Source organism: Eriocheir sinensis, chromosome 5 (assembly GCF_024679095.1).
Source record: "Eriocheir sinensis breed Jianghai 21 chromosome 5, ASM2467909v1, whole genome shotgun sequence".
Lineage (NCBI taxonomy): Eukaryota > Metazoa > Arthropoda > Malacostraca > Decapoda > Varunidae > Eriocheir > Eriocheir sinensis.
In genome coordinates, this window is record NC_066513.1 from 17557523 (window position 1) to 17583729 (window position 26207).

General features: G+C 45.4%; 2 long non-coding RNA genes across 2 annotated transcripts in view; both read right to left on the reverse strand.

Moving 5' to 3' along the window:
* Positions 1-4136, reverse strand: part of LOC126984736 (uncharacterized) — a 34029-nt gene extending 29893 nt beyond the window's left edge. Inside the window, exon 1 of the long non-coding RNA XR_007737521.1 lies at positions 3776-4136. This is a non-coding gene — a long non-coding RNA (uncharacterized LOC126984736). The remainder of the gene's footprint in view (positions 1-3775) is intronic.
* A 1854-nt stretch (positions 4137-5990) lies between these two features.
* LOC126984739 (uncharacterized) overlaps positions 5991-26207 on the reverse strand; it is an 86756-nt gene continuing 66539 nt past the window's right edge. Inside the window, exons 4-5 of the long non-coding RNA XR_007737533.1 lie at positions 17953-17992; positions 5991-6188 (exon numbers count right to left, since the gene is read on the reverse strand). This is a non-coding gene — a long non-coding RNA (uncharacterized LOC126984739). The remainder of the gene's footprint in view (positions 6189-17952; positions 17993-26207) is intronic.

Consider the following 26207-nt stretch of genomic DNA (forward strand, 5'->3'; position numbering starts at 1 on the left):
TCAAACAATATATCAAACGCCAGAACAAATGGACGTATGAAGCACAATGAAAAAAAAATCCGGCTTATGGAGTATGAAGCAAGCAGTAAATGAGGCAGATTTTGATCACACACACACACACACACACACACACACACACACACACACACACACACACACACAAAGGATTAATACAAGGGGTAAAAAAGATAAATACGAGCCTGCACATAACACACATGGGAAGTAATGGCCACTTTCCACTTAACATAATAACGCACCGCAAGGAAAGGGAAAGAAAGGGAGAAAAAAGCGAAGGTAAAAAATACATATAAAATTCTTTTCTCCTTTTTTTGTGTGTGTACTGTGAGTGGTAGTGGTGTGTGTGTGTGTGTGTGTGTGTGTGTGTAATTCACCACGGCCTGATCACGAGTTGGACTCGCATTCGCCAGCAGGTACCCTCACGACGTGAGCAAGTGCTCATTATTGTCGATCTTTGTGTGTGTGTGTGTGTGTGTGTGTGTGTGTGTGTGTGTGTGTGTAAAAGCACGCGAATATACGAACATCTACTGAATGATGCCGATAAGGATAACATAATAATAACAACGATGACAAAATAATAGTAATGATGATGATAATAATAATAATAATAATAATAATAATAATAATAATAATAATAATAATAATAAATAAAATAACAATTAATGTTACAATAACATCAACAATATAATGAAATATAACAAGAAAACAAAGGGAAAACTGATTTGTAAAAACTACCAAACTCCCGAATGACTCTACAGAACAAGAAAGCAACCTGAAAATATTAAAACACATCGACAGAAAACAAAATAACATCAATTTTCTAACACACAAACACATGCATATTAAACACCTTTTAATAACAATCATGGGAGGCAATATGGATGAAGGAGGAAGGGACAGGCTGAAGGGATGGAAGGGAGGAAGGAAGGACGCGAGGGTGAAAGAGGCTGAAGGCAAGAAAGGGGGAGAGGGAGGGGTGAGAGAGAGGGCAAAGGGCTGGACTCTGGAGGCTGAGGACCATGGGCGAGGCTGAGTCCAGGAGGCTGAATGGCAAGGGGCTTGACAGGGCCTCTAAGAAACGTATTATTGACAGTAGCGGGTCAGGCCTCCGTCAATGGTCAGGGAAGGGCGAGAGAGGGAAAGGGAAGGACGAAGGAGGAAGGGAAAAAATGAAGGTGGAAAGCAATGTTGAATTATTGATGAAGGAAGTTTTCCAGTCCACCCGAGAAAGAGGAAAAGGAGAGAAGCAAGAAGGAAATGATAAACGAGAGAAGACTTAAAAAGGTCAATCAAGTAAATTATGAAACCTTACAGCATTCCAAAGTATCAATAGGAAATATATATCTGAGAAAAAATGTGTAAACAAGATCGCCGCTTAATTACTGTGCTCATCTGTGTATCACTAAACCATAAGAAGTTACCTGTCGTGAAGCAAGGTGGAGTTTAAGTGTTTTTACGTAAATCATAATTATTTATCCCACTAAAAGAGGTAAGGAGCAAAACACGAGAGCGAGATAGCACGAGCGATATAGCACGAGCGATATAGCACGAGCGAGAGAGCACGAGCGAGAGAGGGAGAGAGAGAAAGAGGGGGGGTATAAGTGTGAGAGTCGGGGAGGCTGGAGGTCACCGTGAATGGGGTTTAAGCGAAGTGTTGCCAGACCCACACGACATGAGCAAAAAATGAGGAGACGGAGTGAGGACATGACCGTGAGAGAGAGAGAGAGAGAGAGAGAGAGAGAGAGAGAGAGAGAGAGAGAGAGAGAGAGAGAGAGAGAGAGAGAGAGAGAGAGAGAGAGAGAGAGAGAGAGAGAGAGAGAGAGAGAGAGAGAGAGAGAGAGAGAGGAGACGTGGGGGGGAGGAGGAGGAGGAGGCTCTTCCAATAGTAGCGTACAGTTATTTTTTATAGACGTGTCGAAACCAATGATAGTTACACACACACACACACACACACACACACACACACACACACACACACACACACACACACACACAAATCTCAGGAACACAGTAGCCATCAGAAGACACGAAAAAAAAAATCGATGGGGAGGGTAGAAAAAAGGCAAAGGAGGTCGGAAGGGGCGAAGGGAAAGGAAAGGAAGGAAAGGGAAGGGTAGGAAAAAGGGAGGGAGGCAGGTAGAGAGGGAGAGAAGGGTGGTTAAGGTAAGTCGGTGCATTTAAAGTCCCTGTATGATAGTTTTTGCTTCCCTTTAAGATGTATTTGTTATTATGTAGGCAGAGAGAGAGAGAGAGAGAGAGAGAGAGAGAGAGAGAGAGAGAGAGAGAGAGAGAGAGAGAGAGAGAGAGAGAGAGAGAGAGAAGCACCTCATTCGCTCGTTGCTCTAACCATCTCTCGCTGTACCTCACGCCGCCGCCCTCCTACCCCACTGTCCTTTTCTGGCACCAGGCACCCCCTCCCACCTTTCCCAATACCCAACTCACGACTACTATCCGCCTTTAAATCCACCTACTAACCCAAGTGTTCATTTCCCGCATCTAACAACCTCCCCACAGTAACTTGAATGAGACTGAGTAGAGACATGTGCGATGGAGTTGTTGGAGAAGGTGTAAGAATATAATTGATGGTTAGGCAAGGAAGGAGTTAAGTTAGCGTCGTCAGGTTGTCAGTGAAGTTTGATCCGCTGCCACGACCCCCATCACCACCACCACCATCACCATCTCTCCAGCACCACCATCACCACCACTATTTCCACCATTACCACCACCATCCATCATTTCCAGTTCCAACCACCATTTCCACTTTCAACCACCATTTCCATCACCAACCACCATCTCCACCCTCCCCTCCACACCAACAACCATCATCACCAACTACCATCTCCCCCACCAACTTCCATTTCCCCACCCCCCTTCCACCGCCGCCGCCACCCCCAACAAGACAGCACAGGTCGGCGCGGCGCCATGGAGACACGAGCCACACCGCGCAACGCAATATTAGGCAAGTATAATAGGCTCAACTTAGCGTCCGTAATTAATCAGGGGGAAGGAGCAGCCAGGTGAGCAGAGGCGACAATTAGGAGAGAGAGAGAGAGAGAGAGAGAGAGAGAGAGAGAGAGAGAGAGAGAGAGAGAGAGGTAAGCGAGCCAGCGAGCGAACGAGCAAACAAGCGAACCGTTCCTACACTCGTTCAACTACCAATTCAAACCAACATCAATTCAAACGTACCCAATTAATAAACCTTTTTACACACACACACACGCACACACACACAACCTTAGCACTATATCAGCACGAATAAACAAAAATCAATGAGTTATTTGAAACCATTGCACCGAGATAGGGAGCGGGCGGTCAGACAGGGAGGACATGACACACCACACCTCATAAATACAACCCATCCCTTACACACTACACCCTCTTATCGACACTTATATAGTAAAATACAATAATACACCTCCATGAACCTCGAAATGCATAAACACGTCCAAAAAAATCGAGTAACGGAAGTAAAAATGATCACTTATAAAAATTGCTTGTCCAACTGCCCATGATCGTTACCTTATACCTAACATCCTTGCACCGACACTTATATATAGGAAAATACGACAATACACGTCCAAGAACCTCAAATTATATATACACGGGCCAAAAAATGAGTGAGGGAGGTAAACTGAATCTCGCCTCGCTTGCCCTCTGCCCCAACATGGCCACTGCACCTGTTCCACCCAGCCTTCACTTTTCCTATTTTCCTCACTCCTACACCACACACGCCCTCACTTAAGTCTCCACACGTTACCTTGGGCACTGCGAAGGTCCTGCACGCCTTGGGGAGTCATGAAGGTGCGGAGAAACCAGGATGACGGACGATATACGGCGATAAACACTGACACACACACTTCACGCGACCCGCCCGCCGGCCATCAAATCTAGCAGACAACTAGATCGCAGCAGGTGCATTGTTGGAACCTGGCGATAGCGGGTATTTAAATTTATTACCCTGGGTCAACTTATGCTCTGTAGTGTTGAGTTTGATTTCTAGTGATAATTTTTTGGTTGTAATATTTTGTTGTGTATTTAGTGTGCTAGAATGGTGGGAAATAAGTATGTTAGGCTATATGATGTGTGTTGAGGCTTAGGGTTGGCTTGTTGAAGACTGTACGTGAATTCATATATATACTGATTTGAATGAGTTTGTTCTGCCAGCTGATTGGTCAAGAAGAAGAGGAAGTAGAAGAGAAGATGAAGGAAGAGGAATAGAGAGAGTAAGGAAAGAAAGAAAAAGACGAAGAGTAGGAGGAAGAGGAGGAAAATGAGTGTAGAAAAGGAGAATAGGAAGAAAAGAAAAATAAGAGACAGAGGAAAGGCGAAAATTAAACTAACAAAAGGAAAATGATTGAGCAAAATGAAGAGCACAGTGCGAATGATTGCAGGGAAGACGTGGTCACCTAAACAGGCAAAATAAAACCTTTACCTGGCGCCGGACCTGGCCCAGTGTACCTGTTACTTATACAGGTGTACCGTGCAATGCCTCATGTGTTATACAGTGTTCTAAGTAACGTGTTGTGCTCCGCTGTGTTGCGACATGGCTGGACGAGCATGAGAGCGCAAGAGTTAAGAAGGGGATGTAGAGAGGGGAGGGAGGGAGGCAAGGAGGTGAAGAGGAAGGGGGTAGGAGGAGGAAGGAAACTAGGTGAGGAGGAAGGGGAAGGGAGAGAAGGGGTCCAGGGTGTGAAGGTAACGTGTAGGAGGGAGCGTTAATAATCTAGGGTGAATATGAGTGAGCGTGCGCGAGCAAGGGTGAAGTGTGGCAAATTGGCGACAGGTGAGCAGGTGAAGGTGACCAGGCAGGTAGTACGGATGGGGGGTGAAGGAAGTGAGCGGGCGAGGAGGTGTGGTGAGGTGAAAATGAGGGAATGAATTGTAAGGCTGAGAGGTAAGAACATGCGATGATGAGGAAGATGAGGGGATGAGTGAAGCCAAAGGGTGAACATGAGGAACAGGGCAGAGCAATTATGAGATGAGGGACAAAAATGAGGGAGTATAGCATAAAAAAACGAGGATATGAGTGAATATGGGAGTAAAGATGAGGAGCAAGGAAGAGTATGGATCGCTTATGAGAGGTAAATGTGAAGGTGAAAATTAATTACTTCTATAAATACAATAATGATGATGGAAAAAGCTACACAAAAGACGAACGAAGGAAACAAAAACACGAAAAGAAGGAAGGAAAATGGGACGTTGTAATGTATAAGTGATACAGAGAGGAGGAGGAAGAGGAGGAGAGGAAAAGTAAAAGAATAAAAAAAACAGAGAGAGAGAGAGAGAGAGAGAGAGAGAGAGAGAGAGAGAGAGAGAGAGAGAGAGAGAGAGAGAGAGAGAGAGAGAGAGAGAGAGAACAGAAACAGCACGCGGCGCACCTGTCCACCCCCACACCTGGCTTCCCCCCTCCCCCCTCCCCCCCGGCCCCCCACCACCCCAGCCAGTACCACACGCCTCGCCCCCTCAAGGACCCGCCCGTAATTACTCTCGCCCTAATGAACGCGGCAGCTCCTATTTAGGCGAGGGTCGGAAGGCCTCGGGCAGGCAGAGGAAGGGGCAGGGCAAGGATAGGCGTGTTGGAGGTGGTGAAGGTGGTGGTGGTGGTGGTGGTGTAGTAAGATGGCCGACGTGGGGGTGTATACTCGAGAGAGAGAGAGAGAGAGAGAGAGAGAGAGAGAGAGAGAGAGAGAGAGAGAGAGAGAGAGAGAGAGAGAGAGAGAGAGAGAGAGAGAGAGAGAGAGAGAGAGAGAGAGAGAGAGAGAGAGAGTAATGAGACATGGATACAAGCGTCCAATTAATAGTAACAATAATAATAATAATAATAATAATAATAATAATAATAATAATAATAATAATAATAATAATAATAATAATAATAATAATAATAATAACAATAATGATGATAATAATAACTATAATGATAATGATAATAATAATACTGATAATAACAAAAATAATAATAATAACGGCAATCGCAGAAACACAGCAGCAACACATGTGGGAGTGACTTATGTGTTCGTGTGTTGCAGGTGTGACGAAGAGCGAGGGATGAGAGGCAGGTGACGCGGTGCTTGTCTCAAGGTCACAGTAATTAGCAACTCAGGTGTTCCAAATGTTTCCTGCGCCGTGACTCAAGGACACGCAGGTAAGGTCTTCCCTACGCCGACGAACTGCAGGAAGAAATACATATATATAAAAAAAGGCTCCAATTTCTCCCTTGCTTTGTTACACTCTTGCTTACCCCATTTTTGTTTAAAGAAATACGCGGGCAAAGATATTTTTATACCTTTCCTGTTTGCTAGCTTGTTTACCTAAGTCTTTTATACGCAGAATGGAAAGATTAATATATACAACACAGCCTTGTAAGAGTAAACAAAACAACTCTTTACTTGATTCCTTCCTAATTTCCTTGTTTATGTTTCCCTTCTTGCTTTCTTGTTTTTTTTTTATATGAATACGGGAAAAGATGAGAACAAAAAAATGCATAAAAACACCAGCAATGGACTGCAAGACAATAAAAAAAGCTCAATTTCTTGCTCTTTGACTTGCTTACACTCTTGCATTTCCTTATAAGAGGGAGAATAGAAAGGCCAAGAAAAATTGAATAAAACAAAATAATAAGCCACAACTGCGTCCTTCAGGAGTAAACAAAACAATTCTCTTTCCTTGATATCTTCCTTGTTAGCATTTTCTCGTTTATCTATCGTTTGCGTGACAATAATAAATGAATAAACCCATGTAATATAGCTCGTCTATTTTCTGAAGGAGTATATTGATAAAACAAAGATAAGACATGTTTTATTTCTTGCTTCTTTGTTTGCTTGCTTTCTTATTTCTTTCTTTATGAACTGCATACTAAATCACACTAACAAGCTTGTGTAATAGATAGGTATAACAAAAAAGTAGCAAATCCAGTTCATGTTTCCTTGCATACTCGATTTTACAAGATATGGCTGGCTGATAAAAGAAGGCTAACACTGTCTCATCATCACGCTAACGAACTGCGAAACTAAGGCAAAGCAAATACATAACATTATTCATTCTTTTGCCGGCTTTCCTACTCCTGTTCTGGCATGGTAAGGGGAAGACTAGCGAAAGAAGAACTGAAACTGAACTTGTATGGACAGACATTGAAAAGACAGATAGATAGATATAGATAGATAAATTGATATATTGCTGGAGAGAGAGAGAGAGAGAGAGAGAGAGAGAGAGAGAGAGAGAGAGAGAGAGAGAGAGAGAGAGAGAGAGAGAGAGAGAGAGAGAGAGAGAGAGAGAGAGAGAGAGAGAGAGAGAGAGAGAGAGAGAGAGAGAGAGAGAGAGAGAGAGAGAGAGAGAGAATGGGAGGCTTACAAAATCAGAATATCTCCTTTCACTATCATCGCCTCCTCCTCCCCCTCCTCTTCCTCCTCCTCCTCCTCCTCCTCCTCCTCCTCCATTACCCCAGAAAGCAATAATCGGATTAGCTGAAGGACTCCATCTCTTGTTTCCTGCTTGGTCGTAGTCCCTTAGTCGTCGCACAAAGGCTGAGTTTCCTTCATTGAGGCGAGCGTTAAGCGAATAAGTGAGAGAGAGAAAGAGAGAAAGAGAGCGAGGGAGTGAGTGACCAAGAGAGACCGAGGGAGAGAATGAGAGAGAAAGAGAGAAGGAGGGTGTGACCAAGAGAGAGAGAGGGAGAGAAAGAGAGAGTGAAGGAGGGAGAATAGACAGAAGTGTGCTAGGGTGACCTGATCAAGGGAGGAAGACAAGGAAGAAGGCAAGGGAGAAGAGAAGGAGGAAGGGAGAGGAAGGAAGGAGGGTGGAGGAGAGGGAGGGTGATATGTGTTAGGAAGGAGGGGGCTACCACATTAGTCCTCCTCCTTCTACTCCTTCCTCCTCCTCCTCCTCCTCCTCCTCCTCCTCCTCCTCCCTCAGGCCCTCAGGTTAAGAGTTGTAATTACCGGCAGAGATTGTCCAGCGCCGAGGAACATATGCCGCGCGGCCACCTCCTCCCGCCCGTGTCCCCGACCTGGTGGTGGGGGTGGTGGTGAGGGTGGTGAGGTTGGTGGTGGTGATGGTGGTGGTGGTGGTGGTGAGGGTGGTGGGTGGTGGTAAGGGTAGGGAACGTCTCATTATTATTATTATTATTATTATTATTATTATTATTATTATTATTATTATTATTATTATTATTATTATTATTATTATTATTATTATTATTATTAGTAGTAGTAGTAGTAGTGGTAGTGGTAGTAGTGGTAGTAGTAGTAGTAGTACTAGTAGTACTAGTAGTAGAAGCAGTAGAAGTAGTTGTAGCAGTAGTAGTAGTAGTAGTAGTAGTAGTAGTAATAGAAGGGTAGATGGAAGATGTAGTGATGACTGTAGAAGTAGAGGGATGAGATGAAGGTGGAAGTAGATGCAATGAGAGAAGTAATAAAGATCGTAGTAGTAATAGTAGTAGTAGTAGTAGTAGTAGTAGTAGTAGTAGTAGTAGTTATAGTAACAGTGATAGTGGTAGTAGTGGTAGAAGCAGCAGCAGCAGTAGTAGTAGTAGTAGTAGTAGTAGTAGTAGTAGAGAGAGTAGTGGTGGGTAGAGGTGGTTATGAGGGAGGCGGCGGCGGCGGCGAGGCGGGGCAGGCGGGCGAGGCGGGGCAGGGCAGGGCATGGCAGATGGCACGCGAGAGGAGCCCTACGCCATCCACCTTCCAAATGATCCCAGAACACCGAGGGGCACTCACGCTTCGGCCCCGAGGCGAGGTTAAGGGTAGACGGCGGCGGGTGGACACGAGGGCAAGGGAGGTGAACTAAGGGTGGCCGCTGGAAAGGGGCTTTAAGGGAGGGTACGTTGCATTTAAGGGGGAGGAGCAGGAGTCAGGGGGGCGTAAGTAGTCTGGATTGGGGCTCCTGCGGGGTGGCCGTGAAGAGGGGTGTGTGGGTGAGGGGGGTGTGGGTGAGGGGGGTGAGGGTGAGGGGTGGAAGGTGAGGGAAGGGGGGTGATGCCGCCTTCACGACAGGTGGCGCTCGAGGCTCAGGTGTACACAGCAACTGACAGCCCGCAGAGGAGCTGGCTGACGAAGGGAGGAAAGGAGGAAGAGGAGGAGGAGGAGGGAGAGAAAGAGAGGAGGAGAAAGAGAAGGTGGAGGAAGAGCTAAAGGAGAGGAGGGTGTAGATGAAAAAGAAGATGACGAAGATAAAGGAAACTGGAAATGAAGGCTCAGAACGAGGAAGAGGAAGTGGAAAAGGAGACAAATATGAGTGAAAAAGACGATAATAGAGAGAGAGAGAGAGAGAGAGAGAGAGAGAGAGAGAGAGAGAGAGAGAGAGAGAGAGAGAGAGAGAGAGAGAGAGAGAGAGCGAGAGAGAGAGAGAGAGAGAGAGAGAGAGAGAGAGAGAGAGAGAGAGAGAGAGAGAGAGAGAGAGAGAGAGAGAGAGAGAGAGAGAGAGAGAGAGAGAGAGAGAGAGAGAGAGAGAGAGAGAGAGAGAGAGAGAGAGAGAGAGAGAGAGAGAGAGAGAGAGAGAGAGAGAGAGAGAGAGAGATTTAAAGACATAGAAAAACATAATTGAGGTCCATAACAGAGATTAGACTAACTAGCAAGTGAAGGGAAGGAGGGGAAGGGGAAGGGGAAGGGAAAGAGAGAAAAACGGGAAGGGGAAGATAAAAAGGGTTGGGCAAAAGAAACGTGTATTGGTTAGGGGAATGGAAGACAAGGAGAAAGATAGAGAGAAGCAGGGAAGAAGAGCTGGAGGAGGGAGGAAGAGAAGCAAGCAGGCAGGAAGTAGGCGTGTAAGGAGGAGGAATGGGAGGGAGGGAGGGAGGGAAGGAAGAGGAGGAGGAGGCGAAGGGCAGGGAGGGAGGACTTGCAAAATATCAGACGTGTAATGAGGAATCGCCAAGGTCGCGGGGCAGGGTGGAGCCACTGTCTCAGCCTTGATTTCCAGAACACAGATTACTTACTGCCCAGCGAGGAACCGGCCCCCGGCAGCCAGCCAGTCAGCCAGCCAGCTAACAGCTGGTCAGCCTGTCAACCAGCCAACAAACCAGCCAGCCACATCGACAATCAGCTACTCAGTCAGCCACCCAGCCAGCTACCCAGTCAGTCAGGCAGCCACACAACCAGTCACCCAGTCAGTCAGACAGCCACACAACCAGTCACCCAGTCAGTCAGACAGCCACACAGCCAGTCAGTTAGATAGTCAGAAGGCCACACAGACAGCTCACCAGCTAGCAAGCTAGTCAGCCAATGAACAAGTGAGTAAATAGGGCAACCAGTCAGTCAGCCTGCCAGAAAATCAGTCCGTTATGAATAACCCATCCAGGGCTCTAATCAGCCAGTCAATATCCAGCTAGTTAGACATCCAGTCGGTCAGCAAGCCAGTTAGTCATTCAGACAGTTATCCAGCAAATTATCCAGCCTATCAGCCAGCATGGCTGTCAGTCAACCATTCAGCCAATCAACCAGAACGCTTGTCAGCGACTCAGCCGGCTACCCAACAAGCCAGGCAGCCACACAGCCTATGCAGCAACATTTCCAACCAGTTATCTAGGCAGCATCCAGTTAGCCGGCCAGTGCCAAGCCAGTTAGTCATGCAGCCTATCCAATCTAAGGCTCTCAGTAGCTGTGTCATGTCTCTCGCTTTTATTTTATTTTTGTTGTCGAAAAATTGAGTCGTTATTTGAGAGCCTAAGAACTTCCGAGGATTAAGCTATACAAGATTACTATGCAGTGAGTTTATGGGACTATGAATGAACACACACACACACACACACACACACACACACACACACACGCACACAAATAAATAAATACGCATACATCTCTCCCTTACCCAGTCCCTCCCTCCCTCCCAGCCTTCCTCCCTCACCCCCCGGACACCCGCGACAGCAGGTGAGGGCGAGGACAGGTGAGCCGAGAAGCTGGCCAGGTGGCGGGCGCTGCTTCTGTCCAGTCCCCTGCCCCCCCTCACCCCTTCCCCACCCCCTCTTCCCCATTCCTTCTCCCTTCTTCCCTCCATTCCTCATCCCCACCTCCTTTCCCAATCTCTTTCCCCTTCCCTAGCAAACCTCCCCAAACCTCCTCCTCCTCCTCCTCCTCCTCCAGTAAATCCTCATATCCACTCTTCTTTTTCTTTTTCTCTATCCGTCTATAACGTATCCTCTGCTTTTTTTCCTTCTTTTAAATTATCCTTCCTCCTATTTTCTATCTCCGTCTGTTTCTATTTCTACTTCCTCCTCCTTCCTTGTTCATTCTCTCCCTCCCTCTGTATGACTAATTTAAAACCCCTCCCATTACTCAAGCTGTGTTCCCGTTCTGCTTTGATTTTTTTTTACAGTAATGGAAGCAGCTCAATGGCAAAAAAAAGAAAAAAGAAAACAATGAAAAAAATCCCGCTAATCACTGCTCCCATATAAAAGAGTGAAGAGGAGTGGTCGAAAGAGAGGTCAATTTCGGGAGGAGAGGTGTCCTGATACCCTCTACTTGTGCCTCCTCTCATGTATCTTTTCCGAGAGTTTCCCATATCTTCGTTGTCCTCTTCGTTTTTCTCCCCCTTTCCTAACTATCTCCTCCAACTATTCACCATTCACAAATCTTTTCCGACTTCCTGTTTTCTGCTCTACCAACTGGAATAAAAATGTGTTTATATGATAGAAATTATCTTTTCATTACTAACAATTGGAACCAGAACACGCAGTCTCTCTCTCTCTCTCTCTCTCTCTCTCTCTCTCTCTCTCTCTCTCGTTCGCTCGCGCTCTCTCCCTCCACCCTTCCCCCTTTTCTCTCTGTAAAACTCTACGTCTTACACGATTCTGTTTTCAACATCGATGGTTTCGTAAATGGTTTCTTTGATGAAAAGCGTCCACCATTTCATGTATTCCTTTTGTTATATTGTCCTTCACCTTCATGCCATATTGCACCTGATATATTTTGTTGAGGAATATTTCAGAAAGTAGGACTGAGTTTGAAGGAGGTAGCACTACAGGCTGACAGAGAAACAACTTACAATCAGATACTTTATAATACAAACCTAAGTTAACCAAACCTTACCAAACCAAACCAAACACAAATTAGGCAAACCAAATCTAATGTAACCCAACCCAACCCAACCCAACCCAACCCAACCCAACCTAACGCAATCCGACAAAACTCAAAGAAACAAGCCAGGAAAAGAAGAACAAATAGAAAGAAAGAGTAACAGTTAGCAAAGAGAAGACAAAGGGTGAAAGAAGAGGAGAGGAGAGACAGAGACAGGAAGGAAGGGGAGGGTAGGGTACGTAAGGTAAACAGGAGACAGACCACGAAAGGAAAGAAAAAAAGGTGTCAGGAAACATCAAGAAAACAAAGAAAAATAACAGGAAGAGAGCGAAGCTAAGGAGGTGCAAGGTTGATAAGTGATAAAAGACCATAAAATGAAAGGAAAGGAAAGGAAAGGAAGGGCAACACTGCACCTATGACACGCAAGACACACGAAGGAGAGGAAAGGTAGGAGAGGAAAGGTAGGAGAGGAAAGGTAGGAGAGGAAAGGTAAATAAGGTGTAAGAGAAGAAGGTCAGGTCCCTCAGTGGCCTTCACCTTAGCCGCGGCAACTGTCCAAACACCACCAACAGCTGCCCTTCCTCCCCCTTCACCCTTTCCTTTTCTTCCCCTTCCCCTTCCCCCCCGCGTCTTCCCATCACTCTGCCACGTGCCCTGACCCTGCTGCCCCGTTACCTGTGTGTCATTAACCTCCCTGTTGTCCTCTGCCACGCCCTCCTTTCCTTCCTTCCTTCCTTCCCTCCTTCCTCCTTCCTTTCTTTCTTTCTTTCCTCCTTCCTTACTTCCTCGTTCCAATTCTTTGTTTTTCATATCCATTACCTCCCTTTCTTCGTTTTTATTCTTGTTATTCGATGGATATAGAGAATATGTGAATTTTATAAAAGTGAAAGAGGAGATAGAAGAATGAACGGCTGAGGGAGGGTGATGGCAAGGAGGAGAGAGAAAAAAAGTAAAAGGAGGAGAAATTAAGAAAAATATAGAAATCGGAACACGGAAGAGAGTTGGTGATAAACAGAAAAGAAGGAAGAAATGTGAAAGAAAGTTGAGGGGAAGGATATGGTAAGGATAGGATATTTAGTTAAAACAGGTATATAAAGAAAATGAAGACATCGAGATCGGTAGGGTAAAAGAAGAGAGAAAAAGGGAGGAAAAAGGAGAAGGCAGAAAAAGGGTTAGGGTAGGGTGATGTTAGGGCAAGAATCAGTTGAGTGGTGAGTCATGGCCGCGAACATACGCCGATGTGGGTAAAATGACGCATCAGTCTTGGGCGTAACTTTACCTCGTTCATATAAAGAGGGAGAGGTACGTTATCTGTGTGTGTGTGTGTGTGTGTGTGTGTGGCGTGGGAGGGTGTGGCTGTAAAGGGCGGCGGTAATGGTGGTGGTGGTGGTGGTGGTGGTGAGGCGGATGGTGAGTATCGATTGTGGGTGTGGCGAGAAGCACAACACACAATGGGATGCTGCTGTTGTCACCACCACCACCACAATCACCACCACAATCACCACCACAACCACCACCGTCACCACCACAATCACCGCCACAATCACCACCACAACCACCACCGTCACCATACTTACCATCATCACCATCACTGCCATCACCATATCAATACTATCTCTCATCATTCGCTACCATGTCAAAATAAAGATAAATAAAAAGAAGGTCCTACAATAACATAAGAAAGAATACAATAAATACTTCAGTTACCCACGAAGAAAACGACATCAAAGAAAACGGAACTCGAGGTTACATACAAAATTAATTTCCGGATATAGTGAAGGTCTGTCCAGGCAACACTTCCGGTCGTGGGCAGGAAAAGGAGGCATGGCACTGGAGGAGGGGGAGGCGGAGGAGGGGGAGGAGGAGGCGAAAGAAGAAGTGGAGGAGGAACACGGAAAGAAAAACATCAAAACAAAACAAAAAGGCTGAACATACCCATAAAAAGAACATCAAAAAGAAACATCACGGAAACTTATGAATGGATCAGAGCAGCGAAGTTATGAAATAGTGAGAAGGGCGTGGTGGGGAGAGAGGGAGGGGAGGGAGTGGGAGGGAGGGAGAGGGAGTAATAGTTATGGTGGGGCCGGGAGGGCGTGGTGGCTATGGGGAATTGATACAGGCGAGGGGGATAAGGCTGGAGGTGGATAAACAAGGGTGACTGTCAGACGATTGGTACGCGTGCTCGGTTGAGTGAGGCTGATGATGACGACTGGGGGGGAAGGAAGGGTGAGGAGGAGTGGGAAGGGAAGGAGTGGGGAAGGGAAGTGTGGGGAGGGGAGGCGTGGAAATGGAAGGGTGGGGAAGGGAAGGGTGGGGAGGAGAAGAGGAGGAAGGAGGAAGGGAGGAAGGAAGGGGAGGAGGAAGGGTGGGGAAGGAAGGGTGGGAGGAGAAGAGGAGGAAAGGAGGAAGTGGAGGAAGGAAGGGAGAGGAGAGGAGGGGTGGTGAAAGGAAGGGTTGGGAGGAGAAGGGGAGGGAAAGGGAGGGAAGTGGGAGGAAGGGAAGGGAGAGGAGAGGAAGGGTGGGGAAGGGAAGGGTGGGGAGGAGAAGAGGAGGGAAAGGAAGGGAAGGGGGAGGAAGGGAAGGGAGAGGAGAGGAAGGGTGGGGAAGGGAAGGGTGGGGAGGAGAAGAGGAGGGAAGGAGGAAGTGGAGGAAGGGAAGGAGAGGAGAGGAAGGGTGGGGGAAGGGTGGGGAGGAGAAGAGGAGGGAAAGGGAGGGAAGTGGGAGGAAGGGAAGGGAGAGGAGAGGAGGGGTGGTGAAAGGAAGGGTTGGGAGGAGAAGGGGAGGGAAAGGAAGGGAAGGGGGAGGAAGGGAAGGGAGGGGAGAGGAAGGGTGGGGAAGAGTGAAAGTGGGTAGAGGAAGGATGGGGAGAGGAGGGGGAGAGGGGAAGGCATGAGACGGGGAAGGAGAAGAGAAGGGAGGGATGGGAGGAAAGCTGAGACAAAGTATTGGATGCTGAGTGGGCTAGAAAAGTATAACTGAGACAGCGAGAGGAAGAAAGGGGAAGGGGGAGAGAGGGGAAGGGAAGGAGAGGGAAATGGGAGGAGAGGAGAATGATAGAAAGGATGAAGAATATTGGAGAGAAGTGGGGATAGGAGAAGAGGGTAGCGTGAAGAGAGAGAAGTTAAGGAGGGAAGGAATAGGAAGAAAAGGAAATGAAGGAAAAATGCAACGGTATCGGAAAGGAATAGTATCGGAACAGAAGAGATGAAAAGGATGAGAAGGAAAGGAAAGATGATCGGTTGAATGGGGACACGAGCAAGGGATAAAACGGGGAAAAAGAAAGAGGAGGAGAGGGAAGGGAAGGGAAGGGAAGGGAAAGGAAGGGGTAGGGAAGGGAAGGGAAGGGAAGGGGTAGGGAAGGGAAGGGAAGGGAAGGGGTTATGAAGGGAAGGGAAGGGAAGGGAAAGGAAGGGAATGGAAGGGAAGGGAAGGGAAAGGAAGGGAATGGAAGGGAAGGGAAGGGAAGGGGTAGGATGGGAAGGAAAGGGATGGAAAGAATATAAAGAGCGCACATTCGGTGGAAACACAAGCCGGAGATAAAATGAGGAGAAAGGAAGAATAAGAAGAAAGAACAGAGAGGAAAGGAAAAGGAAAGGACGGAAGGAGAAGGACAGGAAGAGAAAGGGAAGGAAGAGGGCAGGTTGGGTGGGGCTGATAATGAGGGGAAACCTTAAATAATAAAAAAAAGGAGAACGAGCGAACATTGTCTAAGCACAGCCAGGCGTGTCCCGTCCTCACCTTGCACCTGTGGAACGCTGTGCTAATCGTCTTTGTTGTTCTCTCTCTCTCTCTTTTTTTTTTCCCACATCCTACCTTTCTTTCCCTAATATTTTCTTCACCTTAGACTCCATTTTCTTCCTTTTACTTTCATATTTCAGTTTTTCTTTCCCTTATCCTAGTTTATTCCTCACTCTCTTTTCCTCCCTCTCGTTTACTCATTTGCATTTCTCTTTTCCTCCTCTCATTTCTTCCTTCCTTCCTGTCCCTCCCTCCCTCCCTCCCTCTACTTGCTCACCTGTACACGTGCTCATTAGGGTCCCGGGCAGGTGAGGCGGTGGGTTCGTTACCGCACCACTCACTAAATTTATTGAAAGCTCTTGCATCGCATTAGTTAGTTTACACCTGAGGCTTATATATCCGGGCTTGAAAAAGGTACGTGTGAAAAAAGTTTGTTGGTACTTTTTTTTAGTGATAGGCATGGTGCTAAAACGCCTCCTTTTGGTCTACCTTACAGCATATACATAAAAAAAAATACGTCTGCGTTTGACGGTTAACGATTTTAGGACTCATGTTAGGGATGTGTAAACGCTTAAGCAATGGACGGAAATCAATAACTATGGTGGAAGTTTTGTGCCACGTGTCCAGTTAAAATTATAAAATGAGGTCGAAACTGGAATGTAAAAAAATAATCAAGTCTACAGTTGGAAACTCAACGAGGACAAGTGTGTGTGTGTGTGTGTGTGTGTGTGTGTGTGTGTGTGTGTGTGTGTGTGTGTGTGTGTGTGTGTGTGTGTGTGTGTGTGTGTGTGTGGGGGAGCGAGGTGATTAAGTTAAGTAAGGAAAGTAGAGGAAACTAAGGTGTTCGAGGGCAGGTGTGTGTGTGTGTGTGTGTGTGTGTGTGTGTGTGTGTGTGTGTGTGTGTGTTCGTACTTATTAAGGAGAAGTCATTGAACTTCTGAAGTAAGTAAAATGTTCGAAGTTGAATCTGAAACACTTGTTACCTGAGCGACGACAGGTGTGGCGGGGAATGAGATCACCCCTGGCTAACGCGCGCGCGCACCCACCCACCCACACACACACACACACACACACACACACACACACACACATGAGAATATATTTATAAAAAAAGAAATGGAAAGGAAAAGGAGAAACAGAAAGTAATGCAAGGAAAAACATAGAGAATAGAACGAAAAAGATGAAACGCAAATGAAAACACAGGATATGAAAGAACAAAACAAGGGAACGGAAAAGGAGAGCAGATAAAGAAAAAGAAGGTAGGCAAAGGGTATCAGAGGAAAGGAAAGGGAAGGAGAGGAAAGGAAGGGAGGGAGGGAGGGAGGCGGGGTGCGTTGGGCTCTGTTCCGGACACTTCTGGAGATCGGACATCCGCCGGACACACCCTTTGCCCGGCCGGATCTGGAACGTCTAGATCCGGAGGCGAGCGGAAGAGACACTTAAAATAGCAACGCGAAAGGGAGAGAGGAAGGAAAGGGAGGAAGGAAGGAAAAAGGGAGGGAGGAAGGGAGAGAGAGGGACTATAGAACGGAGGATGGGGGTTGTAGAGGCGGGAGAAAGGGAAGAGAGAAAGGGAAGAGAGAAAGGACAGGGAGGAAGGAAAGGGAGAAAGGAAGGAAAGGGAGGAAGGAAGGAAGGGGATGGGGATAGTACAGGCGAGAGAAAGGGAAGGGAGGAAAGGAAGATAAAGGAGGGAGAAGAGGGAGGAAAGGAAAAGGTAAGGAAGAGAGGAAGGAAACGAAGGAAGAAAAGGAAGGAAGGAAGGGAGGGAGAAACTATAGAAAGCAGGACAAGAGGCATAGAGACGGGAGAAAGGGAAAGGAGGAAAGGAAGATAAGGGAGGGAGGAAAGTCAGATAAGGGAGGGAGGAGAGGGAGGGAAGGTAGAGGTAAAGGTGTGTCGGAAGGGGGGGGGGGAGGCAGGCTAGAGTTCATTCCCCTCTGGCCAGATACACGTAATTAGCAAATCGGAAAGGTGAATTTAACTTTTTTTTATATTTCTTGCATCTGTGTCTGTCTGTCTGTATGGGCCCTACTCTCTCTCTCTCATAAATAAATAAAAAAAAAAAATAAAACAGCGAGAGAACGACCAAAACAAAATGCGGATAGCGGAGAAATGAAAACATGAAAATTTGGAAGAGCAATTATGTAAAAAGTACTTCAAACGTAAAAATAAAACTTGTACTCACATCATACTACGTAATGTTCCACCGTCTTCCCTTCACTGGTCTGAAAAGAAATCATATAACTTACAGTGGATATTTTTACAATAAGATCTAACTACCACTACTACTGTTACTATTACCACTACTACTACCTCTTACTACTACTACTACTACTACTACTACTACTACTACTACTATTACTACTACTAAGAGCATAAGAAGAAAACAAAATGAGTCTGCAAGAGGTCAGTTGGCATAGACACATATAGTTTTTAATGTCCACAGAATCCCTTCCTGCCCACAACTCCGTTTCAGACGCCCCGTTCTCGCCCCGGCCTACCATCCGTCACATCCCACACGCCCCATTTATCTTTACTGAAGTCAATAAAATCTCTAAACATTTAATGAATATAAGATACGTGGCACAGGAAATGAAAATCTATCCATGCATCATTAGAGAAAAACATGAATATAAATACACACACACACACACACACACACACACACACACACACACACACACACACACACACACACACACACACACACACACACACACACACACACACACATACACAAACACACACACATATATATATATCATGAGCAAAAGCGAATGAGTAGAAGTATAAAAACACACCACGAGGAAAGAAAAAAAACACGCATAAATCCAGCAATGTCAAAATTAACCAGCATCTTCAGTCTTTCATCAATTTCTCAGACAATCTCCGTAACAACCTTCTATCGCCAGTTCTCCTTCGTCCTTATGACCATTTTTCAAGAGGGGAAATAGCAAGACGCCTATCGGAAACAAATTGATTGCTCTTTTTTCGTACCCTTTATGTGGGAGCTCACTTTACTCTTGCCCTATACTTCCTCTGTCGCGGAAAATAAATATATATCTAATTCCTAATGAGAGACTTCGCCATGCAGCATCTTCCTCATGTTATCGCTTTCACTAATAAGATTTGAAACGGCCTTATTTTGTCTTGATTTCCTTCTTCTTTTGACTTACTCTTTCAAGAATGGAGTATCGAAACATTCCCGAGCTAAATTTCGTCACATTCTGGAACCTCCCTCTTTCATTTTGGCGGGAGTAACGAGTAGCTTATTAAAGAAGAAGAAAGGAGGAAAAATAAGAAAACTAACAAGAAGGAAGAAAAGGAAAATAGATCATAAAGAAGAATAGATTGTAGAAAGAGAGGAGGAGCATGAGGAGGAGGAGGAGAAGGAGGAATAGCTGGGCATTTTTTCTTTACCCCTTTGACTGATTTCTTAACCGCAAAAAAAAAAGGTAGGAAAAAGTGAACAGAAGTAACAATAAAAATATGAAACTCCATACAGTACCAAAAAATGACAAGTGAGATATAGTAAATACACTTCCCGGGAGTGATAAAAAAGTTGAGTGAAATAAAGGAAACCTGCAGACACCTGTAATTTACGCATTCCGTCATGCAGGACAGGTGACTTTTTGTGGCTCTCACGGGAATGCGCGGCGCTAAGGGACCGTCACAGGTAATCCCCGGTAAGCCTCGACCCTGGTGGTGACGCGCCGCACGCTAATCCCGTAATGGTGACGTAATGGTGACGGCCGTGCAGACGAGAGCATAGGTGAGGCCAGGTGAGGGGAGACACGTTGGCTTACCTCTCAAATCCGACTGCGGCTTCCTGCGATTTGATGCTTCATGGGCAGTGTGGGAAGGCGATGGGCTGATAGTTGTTGTTGTTAGTATTGCTATTGCTGTTGTGGTTATTATATTTGTGGTTGTGTTAGCTCCTAAATTTCGGTTGTTTTGCTTTCTCTTTTTTTTTTTTTGGTTTTATGGGCAGTGTGGAGAAGCGATGCAGTATTAGTTGTTGGTGTTGTTACTACTTCTACTACTTCTATTGTTGTTAATGGTTGTGTGGTTATGGTAGCTCTTATATCTGAGTTGTTTCGCTTCTTTTTGCGTTTTGGTTTCATGGGCTGTGTGGAAAGGTGACGGAGTGTGTGTTGTTGTCACTAGTGTTGCTGTTGTTGTTGTATTTCCTTTCACCATTATTATTATGTTTGTTACCTCTAAATGTGACACTTCCTGTTTCCTGCAATCTAAAGCCTCGTGCGTAGTGTGAGAAAGCAAAGAGGAGTGCATAATGTGATTGATGTTATGGTGATTTTATTATTATTATTATTATTATTATTATTATTATTATTATTATTATTATTATTATTGTTATTGTTATTGTTATTGTTATTATTATTATTATTATTATTATTATTATTATTATTATTATTATTATTATTATTATTATTATTATTATTATTATTATTATTATTATTATTATTATTATTATTATTATTATTATTATTATTATAATCTACAGCAACTACGGATAAAATAGCCTAAAACACTTGTAATAGGTGAAAGTTTTTAAAAGAAAAATATTAAGAAACATCAGTTATAGAAACATGACCGTCTGCACAGCCGTGGCGGGAACTGTGAAGCTCACTAGTTATAAGAAGAATGTTTACGTGAATTATTGGAACGATGAAACGTCTGACTACGGTCATAATGTTGACACGATGACCCGAAAACCTCTTTTAGTAATTCTATTTATATAGAGATTCGTATCACATGTTCTAGCACTTCCACCGACATGAGAGCTTGTATAAATGAAAATTTATTAGCGTTCAAGAAAACATTAACATATAATTTTCAGTGGTGATGTTACTAAGGGCACAGAGTTAAGTCGTAGAATAGAATCGTTTGTCGTTACTGCAATATTTTCACCAATAAAATATCAGAGTGGATCGAAATCATATCATAGGAAAATAGTTAGTCAACAATCTTTGCTCAATACCATTACGGCAAGATGAAGACAATATTCAAAGTAACATGACTCCGCTACAACGAAAGGCTCGCCATACTTAAGGGTTCAACGGCAACCAGGTGAACCACGTGAGGCAGTTAAAGGCAGGTGTTCCTGAAATTACCTGGGCAAACAAGTGTGTGTGTGTGTGTGTGTGTGTGTGTGTGTGTGTGTGTGTGTGTGTGTGTGTGTGTGTGTGTGTGTGTGTGTGTGTGTGTGTGTGTGTGTGTGTGTGTGTGTGTGTGTGTGTGTGTGTGTGTGTGTGTGTGTGTGTGTGTGTGTGTGTGTGTGTGTGTGTGTGTGTGTGTGTGTGTGTGTGTGTGTGTGTGTGTGTGTGTGTGTGTGTGTGTGTGTGTGTGTGTGTGTGTGTGTGTGTGTTGTGTGTGTGTGTGTGTGTGTGTGTGTGTGTGTGTGTGTGTGTGTGTTTTGGTGTGTGTGTGTGTGTGTGTGTGCGCGCGCGCGCGCGCGCGCGTGTGTTCGTGAATGGGCGTATCCTGGGTGAAAGCATTTACAGATAGGCCTATTCACGGACTATGACCAGATATTGATGCCGAGTCTTTGTTGTTGTCGTCATTATTATTACTATTATTATTATTATTATTATTATTATTATTATTATTATTATTATTATTATTATTATTATTATTATTATTATTATTATTATTATTATTATTATTATTATTATTATTATTATTATCGTAAATAACTGCTATTATTGATGTTAATGAAGATACTGCTTTTCTTATTTTATGATGGTAATGAGATGACTGTACTCTCTCTCTCTCTCTCTCTCTCTCTCTCTTCCCCCCCCCCAGCCCTACTTACTCCGTCAAGAGGGTCACGATGAGTCAAGAGGAACGGAGTACGAAAAGGAAATGGAGGTGAAACTGAGACGAGGAGTTTTAGAGGAAGCAGCAAAACATTTCTTTCCCTTACACAAGAAAGTTTACGAAAGGACGACGATAAGAAGGGCGATGCTGAAGCTATACTGAGGAAACGGTGCTTAGTGAAGAGGAATACACAGAGAAACATGTTACATAGAGGAGAGTGGCACATCCATTGAGGAGTATTATGTAGAGTAGCAGTAGTATATAGAAAAGCGGGATACATAGAAAATAGAGATACATATAAAAGAGTGGTTAAGGGCATAATGAAGAAATACAATGATGAAAGCTGTTGGATCAAAGACAAGGAACCAATTTTAACAAGAACTAAAGTTTCTACGACGAGGTTCTACAAAAAATAATTACCAAATCCAATACTCAACCAATACTTAACAACAAGAAAAAAAGAAGAGCAGGCGCACCAAAGCTATGAACAAACCTAAACAATATACTCATTAACCAACAAACCAACAACAACTAGGTATAAAAAAAAAATCGCCATACAGAATACGATAACCAATAAGCCACACCGCCCGAAATACCAACAAACCCACATAACAATACCTTCGTTAACCACCAAAAGCCAAAATTACCAACACAACAAAAGGCGGACCAAACGACGATAATAACCCAAATCATCCACTCATTACAACCCAAAATCATCCAGGAAAATAAAGGCAATTCATCCAGTCAGCCTCCACACGACAAACACCTCCGAGACACGCCCTGAAATAACCCCCAGGAAGCGAGTTTGTCTGTTTGTCTGTTTCGCCGCCACACCGGACGAGGCCAAACACAGGTACAGCTCACCTGGGGACAAAGGGTCGGTCAGGTGCTGGCAGCCACGCACCCCTTGGCTAGTCGGGGCGTGACGGGGTAGAGTGGGCGGGGGATGGAGGGAAGGGGAGCAAGGTGGGAGTGAGGGGGCGGTGGTTGCGACGGCAGGTGTGGTGAGAGGGTGATCCTGGGTGATAGGGGAGGGGTAAGGGGTGGGGTGGTGCAGGGAAGGAAGAGGAAGGGGAGGGGAGGGAAGGGAAGGGAAGGGAAGGGAAGAGGCAGGAAGGGGAGGAAGGGAAGGGGGTTAAGGGGGGGACAGCGTGACGAGAGATTGGTGGACGTAATAGGCAGTGCGTGGCGGAATTCGGTGTGTGTGAAATACGGGAATATTCCTGTTTACTGTGTTTGTTTGTTTGTATGTTTGTAAGAAAGACAGAGAGATGGGTGTTCTCAATTTAATAACTTCCCCAAATTTACCAGCGATTAAAAAAAAGGCATCATTAGACGTGGAAAAGGGGAAGAAAGAAGGAGAGTGAAGATAAGGGAAGCGAAAGGAGAGTGAGACAGGTAATTATGGCCATGGTGAAGGCAAAAGGATGTGTCAGGCTGCAGTATGAATGATGCAATATAACGATGGAAAAAAAAAAGCTCGGAGAAAAGATGGGGTCAGGTACTGGTGATGGCAGGAGGGAAGGATATTGAGGTATGAGGCTGTAGCATGAATGAGGTATAAGTAGCGAGATAACACTAGGTGCCCAGATGAAGGTTGAGATGTTGAGTGAGAGATGAAGGTTTGGGGATGCTGCGAGGAGATGAAGCGTGAACGAGGCTGATGTAGGAGCTAAAATTGGATACATTAAGAGCATGAATGTTGACCGTGTAATGGTAGAATGAATGTAAGATAGAGATATGTGATAAGAAAATTAGAAGTAGGTAACAGTGTTGGGGGATGAATATGAGTACAGAATGGAGTGGATGTGCGTGTTTGTGTGATGCTGCGGGGACTCACGAGCTTGTAACCGGAAAAAGGAACACGCCGGAGAGGAAGGAAACATGCTGGTCAGGTAAGGAAGGAAGGAAGTAAAGGAGGAAGGAAGGAAGGAAGGAAGGAAGGGTGTGGCCTCCCCCCATTATGTGAGGTACAGGCGAGCTTGGACACAGGTTACGCCCGCGCGCCCACACGTAGATGAACTCCCGATCTTTTAAGCGTTGCAGGTAATCCCCGCTTCGACTAATGTCCTCGTGGCGTGCTGGTAATCCCTCGTCACATCCTTTATTAGTTTGTTTAATCCCTAGGAACGGTGATTAGCGCCTCTGCGTAACGACTAATCCCCTGACGCATGCATGGCCACTTTTCCGGCCCGTGTTGCGTGTCACGTGCACTTAAATTCTGTAACAAACACCACGTAAGATATATCACCACAGCGCATGCGTGACACTATTCTCTGCGTTGAATTGCGTCCGATATGAGTCACGTCCTTTTTCTGGCCCGTGAATACTGTGGGAAGATAGACCAGACATGGGAGACATACTAAGCATGTTCATTGATAAGTAAGTTTTCTTTGTCATAAAACCGGGAGAGCAAACAATCTTATAATACTTTAAAATATCACAACCGAGAGAAACACTAACAGAAACAAAAAAAATATTAATGTCCCAAAAATTCTACTCACTTTCAGTATTATTAACACACCCAAAACAAATAATACTCTTGCAAAATTCTACTCACTCTCACTACTAACCCAAAAGACAACCACCACTCTCTCCCAGTCACCACCATCCCCCACCACCACTTGTCACCACCTCCAATCACCACTATTGCAACACCTTCTTTCCCACACAGATTACGTGACCCCTGAACACTGCCCTTTCTCACCCTTTCACCCCTTTCCTGCCCTCTGTCCTCACCTATACCACCTGTCCTTGCCCTCCTCCCCCTTTCATTCCCACACACAGGTATACGGACACACAGGTACAGACACAGGTGGGCGTCACTTCCCCACACCCACACCGCGCTGGACAAAAGGTGGCCAGGTGTAATTTTGTTCTAAAGTGCACATTATCGTGGTGTTTATTGCCTCTTAGCACGCGATACACGACACTTATTGGTCACATGTCAGTGCTTTTCTTTATTTTTCGTTCTAACACTTCCGTAGTTCGTGAAGGCGCATGAGATTGAGGTATTTGCTATGATGTGATGTGTAGGTGTGTAAGGGGGACAGGTAAAGGTGTGTGGGAGGGTTGCATGAGGGGACGTGGGAGAGGGAAAGGGGAAAGTGAGCGAGGGAAGAAACGAGTGAAGATTTTTGACAGGAAACGAATGTGAGTGGTGCAGGCGGGTGAGGGTGGGCAAAGCGGGTGACCTAGACCTTCTCCACCCACGCCCACCCTCACCCACGCCAGCTCCCACACCCACACCCTCATTCACGCCCTCACACCTGTCCACTCACCTCGCTTCCATGTCCTGTGCAGACCCTTTTGTGGCAGGAATAGAAGCCGGACATGTAGGCTCGCACGCACGCACACACACACACACACACACACACACACACACACACACACACACACACACACACACACACACACACACAACTCCCACCCCCCTCCCTTCCCCGTCTCTCAAAACAATGTGTTGCAAGGAGGAACACAATAAAACCTTCCCTTCACCCTAATCACCAAACACTCTCGGCCTTATCTCGCTCTCTGCCTGTCATTGTAAGGAAGGTGTCGATCGTATCACACCTGCAGCCTTGTTAACCTGGGGGAAGAGAGGACAGGTGGAGACAAGGGAAGCGGAGGAAGGAGGACTGAGTTATAGAGACGTGGGAGGGAGTGGTAGAGGGAGGAAGGGCATTGTACGATTCTGAATGTACTTCATGTTGCTACCGAGGAGTGGAGGACAATCAGGTGGAGAGGTGTGGGTTGCAAGGGTTTGAAGTGGCGTTCTGTGCAACCGTTCAATGTTCTCAGACCTCGAAGTAGTGAGGAGGTGGGGAGGAAAAGATAAGAGTGCAAAGGAAATGGAGAGCAAAAGGGGGTATATATGAGAATGGAATGTAGGGAAGATGGTATAAAAGGGTACAAAACAAATAACAGTATAGAAAGAAAGGTGCAACGCAGGCCCAATAAAAAAAGGAAAGAAATGCAGGATAAAAGGAAAACAGGATGGAGAAACTGATATAAGAGGAGTAAATAAAAATGGGGTAGAGAGGAGATGGTGTAAAAAGGGTATAAAAACAAATCAGACGTGAAATGAAAGAAGAAACAGTGAGTAAAAAAAAGGAAAGAAGAAATACAGGAAAAGGGAAACAGGAAGAAGAAAATTATAACATCGGGTTTTATAGCTAAGAAAAAGCATAAACAAGTCTAGAACGAAAAGGAACACCAGCAAGTTATAAAGCCATCAGCCCCCCCCCCAAAAAAAAACAAAAAAACGAAACGCAGGAAGTCTGGAAACAGGAAGGCGGAAAATCAATATCCACCACCACGCTTGATAGCAAAGGTCACTCACCCTGCGAAACAATAAAAAATAAGCCACGCCAAATACAGGAGGGTGGGAGACGATAGGAAAGGTGTATCAGGTATGGCATCAGCGACCCACACTGCAGCCTCCCGCCCCTACCTGTCTCCATCAAGGGCCGCAGGTGAGGCAGGAGAGCAAGCTTTAATTAGTCATGTAAGGGCAGGACAGGTGTTATCAAGACGCCACACCTGCACTTAAAACCAGGTAGAGAGGCGCCCTTCTGGCCTTATCTAGCAGCCCTGTGT